Consider the following 7,852-nt stretch of genomic DNA (forward strand, 5'->3'; position numbering starts at 1 on the left):
GGACCGTTGGGGGCGGGGTGTGTGGCCTTATGACACACTTCCGGTGATGTCAGGGGGTGTGGCATATGCTAATGAGTTATGCTAATGAGTTCCCCTAGCTCTTTTTGTACGAAACGACCCCTGGTTCTGAGTATGATGGAATGGCATAGAAGACTTCACTGTTGTATCTGCAGAACAAAGTTTGGGTCTAACGGCACCTTTAAGACCAACAAAGTTTTACTTAAGATGTAAGCTTTCGTGTGCAAGCAGGTTGTGCCCATGAACAAAGCAGCCAATAGAACAGTGAAGTGGCTTGTTGGTGAGTGGGGGTAACTAGTGGTGGTAGCTAAAGAAAGGGCAAAACCAGGTGCAAGGGGAGATTTGAAACTGGAGTGGGGCAAATGTATCCTCATGGACTGCCATGATGGAAAGTGCTGGCAGCTCCCTTTCTCAGGGCAATCTCCAGTTCCTGGGAGGATTCTTGGTTCACACAAGTGACCAGCACTTGGCTCTGTGGGCACCGCTAAGTGTATAAACCATCAGCAGTTCAAGACCCGAGTGTGCCGCATGATGGAGTGAGCTCCCGTCTCTAGCTCCAGCTCCTGCCAACCTAGCAGTTCGAAAGCAAGAAATTGCAAGTAGATAAATAGGTACCACTTCAGTGGGAAGGGAACAGCGTTCCGTGAGCCTTGGTGTTTAGTTATGCCGGCCACATGACCACGGAAACGTCTTCGGACAGCGCTGGCTCTTCGGCTTTGAAACGGAGATGAGCACCGCGACCCTAGAGTCGGATTCGACTGGCTTTCGAGCAAGGGAACCTTTACCTTTACTAGTGCAAATTACGGAGAACATGTGTGAAAGGCTTTAAAGGCCTGACATGCCCCTGTAAAGGAGGGTAATATGAATTAAATCGGGTGTCTATGCCAAGTTAGAACACTACATTTATGGTAGTTGAGTAGAAGTTTGTTGTTTTCTCTTTGGGGTCCGGATTTAACTTTTAGCTTTTTAACGTATCGTGTTCAAACGCTTTGTTTCAGCTCTGTGTCAGATTTGTGTCTTTGTATTTCTGCAGTTCATACCCTCTTGCATCGTTCATTGGATGTCCCAGCCATTGACTGTCTTGACTTTTTTTTTGTGCCATCAAGTCACAGCTGACTGATGGCGACCCAGTAGGGTTTTCAAGGCAAGAGACATTCAGAGGCGGTTTGCCATTGCCAGTCTCTGTGTGTTACACTGTGTGATTTGCCTCAAATCTCAGTGAGAAAGGCAGACTTTCAGTAATGTAAATCAATGGGTTCTCCTTCTTTGGAGGCTTTTAAACAGAGGCTAGAATCTGACAGCAATGCTGATTCTGTGAACTTGGGCAGATTATGAGAGGGAGGGAGGGCAGGCAGTGTTGCCTCAGTGCTTAGTTCTCTTGGCCCTTTCTTACACGCCGCTGTCAGCTAGGCCTCTGTCTAGCCCTGCTGCCATGGGAGTGAGATGACTTTGGAATAGGGTTGCCAAAGTCCAAAATTACATACTGCGGGGGAGTCCTGCGGCGTCCCTGGAGTCCGCCTCCGCGATGACGCCACCCGGAAGTGACGTCATCACGTTGGCACATTGGAGGCGGGGCCACTAGGATTTGAGGGGAAACCATAGAGTTTCCCCTCAAATCATAGAGTGTCCGGCCCCCAACGTGGCCAGTGTGATGATGTCACTTCTGGGTGACATCATCACGCTGGGGACGTGGAGTTCCCCCCGGGGCCCAATTTGCTGGCGTCGGGTAACGGGCCTCTTGGGCGGTGGTTTACCCGCCCCCCGGGGGGACTTGGCAAGCCTACTTTGGAATGTTGACTTTTGATTCTGTTGTGTCTTCACTGTTTCTCTTATCTATGCTTCGCACCAGGCCTGTAGCTACAGTGGGGCATCTTGGGGCTAGGCCCCCTGACTTACTGTCAAGGCCCCCCGACTTACTTCACATTCCAGCAAGGGCCCCCGAGCAGTGGCAGGTGTGGGGAAGGAGATGAGTATTCTTGCACAGGTGTCTGGCATGAAGGGCCAGCTACGGTGGCCACATGGAGCCAGACGGCACCTCTCTATTTCCCCCAGAAACTGAATTAAGTTACCTTTAATTCGATTAGCCAGTGCCCCCTAAGAAATTTAAGTGCCCCCTGACTTAAATAATCCTGGCTAAGGGCCTGCTTCGCAGGCTTTTGGCCAGTTCTAACACAGGATGGTTAAGATATCTGCATACTGTCATCTGTCTCCATAAACTTTGCTTCTTTGAATGAAAGCTGTTGGGAACTGATTGCTGCAGGGGTCTGATACACGCCCAGGGAAATGCTGAGGTCTGGAAGCAATTTTTCTCCAGGCCCGTTTGGCCAGGGATCCTAGGTGGGTTTTTTGCCATCTTCTGAGCATGGTAAACATGTCTGAGGTCCCAATCAGATGGCTTTTTAGATCTGCGCCAGGCACAAGTGCCTGGTGGATTTAAAGGTCATGACCAGACAGCAACGTCTGGGGAATGTGCCTGTTCCATGAGCATCCTGTTTTGCTGCGCTCCAGAGCCGTACTTAAAAGATACTAGTTAAAATCTAGAGTTTTCGCTTCCTGACGGGCCAATTGTGGACTTTCCCCCATCTGATCATTCCAGCATGCAGTCCTCCTGTCGGTATGATTTGACGTCAGACCATCCCGAGCGGGCGCCATTAAAAAAATTCTTAGCAATATGTGCATAAACGTGTAAATGTGCGACAGCTGCAGAGCTCTGCTCAAACGTTCCGGACAATTTCATGTTTCTAAATGGCCCGTGAATTTTATGAACTGCATTAATTAAAAAGGTACCTAGAGAGAGTTACCACTGGCGGTGCTTTAACCTTTAACTCTGCACATGCGCGGAAAAACAAGCACATATTGAGGCGCAGATACTCGTGCGCAAACAGATTAAAAACAAAAACAAAACCCTGACTGCGTGGCTCCTTCAGGTGGATGCTGTCTAGACCAGTGATGGCGAACCTTTTAGAGACCAAGTGCCCAAACTGCGACCCAAAACGCACTTATTTATCGCAGAGTGCCAACACGGCAATTTAACCTGAATACTGAGGTTTTATTTTAGAAAAAACAACTCATATATTAACTTAAGATGATCCAAACAAAGTAAGGAAAGCAATCCCAAATGCTTTCATTTACTTAAAATTATTTGTCAGAGAATTCAACACTTTAATGATGGTCTGGGCCTGGCTGGGGCGATGGCACGCGTGCCCACAGAGAGGACTCTGAGTGCCACCTCTGGCACCCGTGCCATGGGTTCGCCACTACTGGTCTAGACAATCCACCGTGGAGTACGTGTGTGGTAAGGGGAGCTGTCTGGTTGTGCAATGCCGGATAAAAAAGATTGGGATCAAATTAGAACTGGGCCAATTGTGGTATTAGCTGCCCGTCTGAACGCACCCTTACTGTATACCTCCAGTTTTGGTTATCTTCTGGGCATGGAGCAGGGGTCACTGGGGATGTCAAGGAGAGTTATTTGTGAATTTCCTGCATTGTGCAGGGGGTTGGATTAGATGACCCTGGAGGACCCTTCCATGATTTTATGTAAGCGAAAGCTCCACTCTCTTGGCTTCAGTACCATTCCTATATGTAAACTGGGGTAACGCACACTGGAGTTCATAGATTTTTTAAAATAAGGGGTCTGGGATGGTTGATTCCTATTTGTATTATGTTTTCACATGCTATGAAATAAAAAATAAATCCAGCTGACCATGTGCAGAGTGCTTTTCTATCACCATGGAATAACAACGATCTGCTGTCTCTCATCCATAAGAAGAGCCCTGCTGGATCAGACCAGTGGTCCATCTAGTCCGGTGTCCTGTTTCACATAGTGGCCAACCAGTTCCTCTAGAGGGCCAGACAAGCAGGGCACAGAGGTGGTGACAGAGGCCGAGGCCCTCCCCTGCAGCTGCCTGCCAGCACTGGTGCTCAGAGTTCTGCTGCCTCTGAATATTCCATAAGATTCAAGAGTGGAGCGAAGAGCTTCTGAAGTAAGAAAGGGAGTCCAGGGCCAGTTTAAACTTCAGCATTTGGGGTGTTTTAAACAGTTAAGCTCTAGAAGAGAAATTGTGTTTCAGCATTTGGGGTGTTTTAAACAGAATAGATTCTTTTGAACTATGGTGCTGGAGAAGACTCTTGAGAGTCCCTTGGACTGCAAGAAGAACAAATCAGTCAATCCTCAAAGAAATCAACCCTGACTGTTCCCTGGAAGGCCAGATAATGAAACTGAAGCTCAAATACTTTGGCCACCAAATGAGAAGGGAGCACTCACTGGAAAAGACCCTGATGCTGGGAAAGATTGAAGGTCAAAGAAGACGGGGACGGCAAAGGATGAGATGGTTAGACAGTGTCAGCGATGCAACGAACATGAAATTGAGCCAACTTCGGAGGACGGCGGAAGACAGGAGAGCCTGGCGGGAGATTGTCCATGGGGTCGCGAAGAGTCGGACTCGACTGTGCGACTGAACAACAAAAACAGTTAAGCTCTAGAAGAGAAATTGTGTGAGCTCAGGTCTTTGGTGGGTCAGAGCAATTCCATTCTTTTTTTAGGAGGAAGGGTTGTGCATTTGAAGAACAAAGGTGGATGCATAACCTCTCCCCTGCTAGGTGTAAACTATCTTCCTCACTCGGCATGACAATGAACTATTGATATGTTCAGGAGCAAGGAATGTCAGCTGTCTCATACCAAAAGAGGAGGAGGAGGAGGAGGAGGGGAAAAGATCACTGAGAGTGTAGGTGGGACAGGAGCTGCCATTCTTTAATGAGAGAGAGAGAGAGAGAACTTTATTCCAACATAAGCTTTCATGAGTCAGCTCACTTCATGCACTAAAGAAAACATCCATTCGATGCTTTTATATTCACCACAGAAAGGCTGGGTGGAGAAGACAGGTTGTAAGGAGAGGCTGATTTAAAAGATGATCCAATTAAAAACACCTAGGTTCTCTAGGAGTGGGCAGGGACCAGCCCCAAGATAGGCAAAGTGGGATGAAAGTAAAGAGGGTCTGTGCCTTTAACAAGTACCTATCAGGCAGAAAACCAACAGGTGAGATTGGAGTTTCTTACCCAAAAAAGGATAGAAATATGGTTTATAGCTCTGGGAACAAAGAATTTCCCTTCTGCACAGGTTGTTGTTATCTGGTTAATTAATTCTTGCTCAGTTAAGGTATGGGTTTTACAGTGGGATTCTAGACCTTACAGTGGAATTCTAGACCGAGTTAAACTCTTCTAAATCCATTGAAAAGAATTGGTCGGGACTTGAGGGCACTTAAAAAAATCTAGAAGGGTGTAGCTCTTAGGATTACATGGTTAGTTAATGAATGGCTTATATCTGCATGCACTTGCATATGGCAGAAATATATGGCAGACACACACAAAAACATACTTGAAAGGGTTTGGGTTTTTTCCCTTAATTTTGGTTGCAGCGGACATCATCTTAGGAGAGGCATTCTGTCTTCTCTCACACACCGGGGGAATGCCTCTTCTAACATGATGCTTGTCAAATGCTGTTTTTATCATTTAAAGGTTAAGAAGTTAATCCACTTTAAAATCTGCTGCCTGGTTAAAGGGGGGGTACCTTGACTCAGGGTTGCAGCCCTAAATATTTTAGGGCATCTGTGACTATGAGTCAGCCTGGTATGGTAAATTAAGATTGCATGGCTGGATCTGCAAGACCTGGTCTCAGATCCCTTCTCTGCGATGGAAACTCGCTGGGTGACTTTGGGCCCATCACTCTCTTAACCTATTTATTCTGGTGCCAGTTTGTGGGTTGGTGAATTTCCATTCTGTACGGCTAAATGTGGTGTCTTCTATGGAGACAGATCAAGATGGGTAGCTGCTGTGTTCTACTGCTATAGGCAGACTAAGAGTCCAGTAGCACCTTAAAGACTAAAAAAAAATTGTGGTAGGGTGCAAGCTTTCATGAGTTACTGCTCACTTCTTCAGATACCTGAAGAACAGAAAGACTAACATGGCTACCCATCTTGATCTATCTCTTAACCTAAAACATCACTCTGGCACTCCTGCGTTTTATATCACCGACCGCCAGCGAGGGATATCGATCATATCGACCATCTTGAACTTCTAAAATGATTTTTAAATTAATTTCTGAAATGAATTGTAGAGCACCATTTTAGTTGTATTTATTGAGGTTTTAATGTAATTTATGTTTTACTCTCGGCAATTGCCGCTTGTTTGCCGCCCTGGGCCATATGGGTAGGGCGGGATATAAATCCCAAAAATAAATAAATAAAATAAATAATTTACTTCACAGGATTGTTGTGAGAATAACATGGAGGAGAGGAAAACGCTGTTAAGTTAATTTGGGTCCCCACTGAGGAGGGGAAAAAGATATAAACTATCTAAGCCAGTTTGGTGTAGTGGTTAGGAGTGTGGAGAACCAGGTTTGAGTCCCCACAACTTCACATGCAGCTGCTGGTGTGACCTTGGGTTACTCTCAAGTTCTTTCAGAGCTGTTCTCTCATGAGCAGTCCTCGAAAGAGCTCTCTCAGCCCCACCTACCTCACAGGTTGTCTGTTGTGTGGGGGGAAGGGAAAGGAGATTGTAAACCACTCTGAGATTACTTTGGGCAGTGAAGGGCAGGGTATAAATCCAATCTCCTCTCTTCTCTTCTTCTAAATAAATGAAATAGAGCTTTGTTTGTGGCACTTTGCATAAGCAAAAGGCAGAACTCAGCCCCAAGGAATTTGCAATTTAAATAGGTGGGAGGGAGAAAAAGAGCTTGTCAGGAGAGAAAACAGGAAAGAATGAATAAGGTCAAGATTAAAAGGGATGGATTTACAATCTGACACAATTCAAGCTTACTTAGAAGTAAATTCTACTGAAGTAAATGGAACATGTGCCAAGTGAGTGTCGTCTAAGGCTGTGGCACTATGCCCTCTTATCATAGGGTTGCCAGGTCTGGGTTGGAAAATACCTGGAGACTTTGGGGGCGGATCCAGGAGAGGGGGGGTTTGGGGAGGGGAGGGGGCCTCAGCATGGTACAATGCTATAGAGTCCACCCTTCAAAGCAGCCATTTTCTCCAGGGGAGCTGATCTCTGTCAGCTGGAGATCAGTTGTGAAAGTGGGAGATCCCCAGGCCCCACCTGGAGGCTGGCAACACTATCTTCTTATCAGGGGATGGATTCTCCTCAGTGTCCAGCTGGGAGACTCTGTTTAGGGCTGCAGCCACCAGATGTTGGATGGATTTAGCACTATGACTACTGTAATTATTCCCCTCCTGAATTTTTTGCTAGCAGCCACCTAGAACCAAAACCACTGGGTGCGTGACCCTCATTTTCAACATGCCAATGGGACTCTGCAAATGGGCCCTAATAAGGAGTGCGGGGGGGGGGGGGGGGGTACTGCCTTGCCCGTTCTTGTGCTTTTGGAGATGCAGAAATCTGCAAGAGAAACTTGTCTCGACCTGGTGGCTCGCTAATTGCTGCTGTTAAAGGAATCACTTCAAAAACAGCCGACCTTTGTAAAAGCCTATGCTCTCATCTATGAAAGCTTACATTGGAACAAGATTTTGTGAAGACTGTTTATTTTGCAGCAACACAATAATGGGGTTTACTCCTCTGGAATTATTACTTGTGAGGTGCTGTGTGTGTCCTAGAATGAAAATAAAAACGAGTTGTGTTTGTAGTGGTTATCCAGCTCCTTAAGTCCAATGCCCCACTCCCAAATGTGCTTTTTGGGCTTCAGATCACCAGTTTCCCAACAGTTTCAGAGATGCTCTTTCAAGATAGTCACAGAGGAAGCCCTGTGGTGTCATGGTCAGAGGGTCAGAGTAAAACCAGGGCCCTTGCTGTCAACTCTCCACCATGTCATTAAATCTGCTGG

Source organism: Gekko japonicus, unplaced genomic scaffold (genome assembly GCF_001447785.1).
Source record: "Gekko japonicus isolate JY-2015 unplaced genomic scaffold, Gekko_japonicus_V1.1 scaffold1445, whole genome shotgun sequence".
In the NCBI taxonomy this organism is placed as follows: domain Eukaryota; kingdom Metazoa; phylum Chordata; class Lepidosauria; order Squamata; family Gekkonidae; genus Gekko; species Gekko japonicus.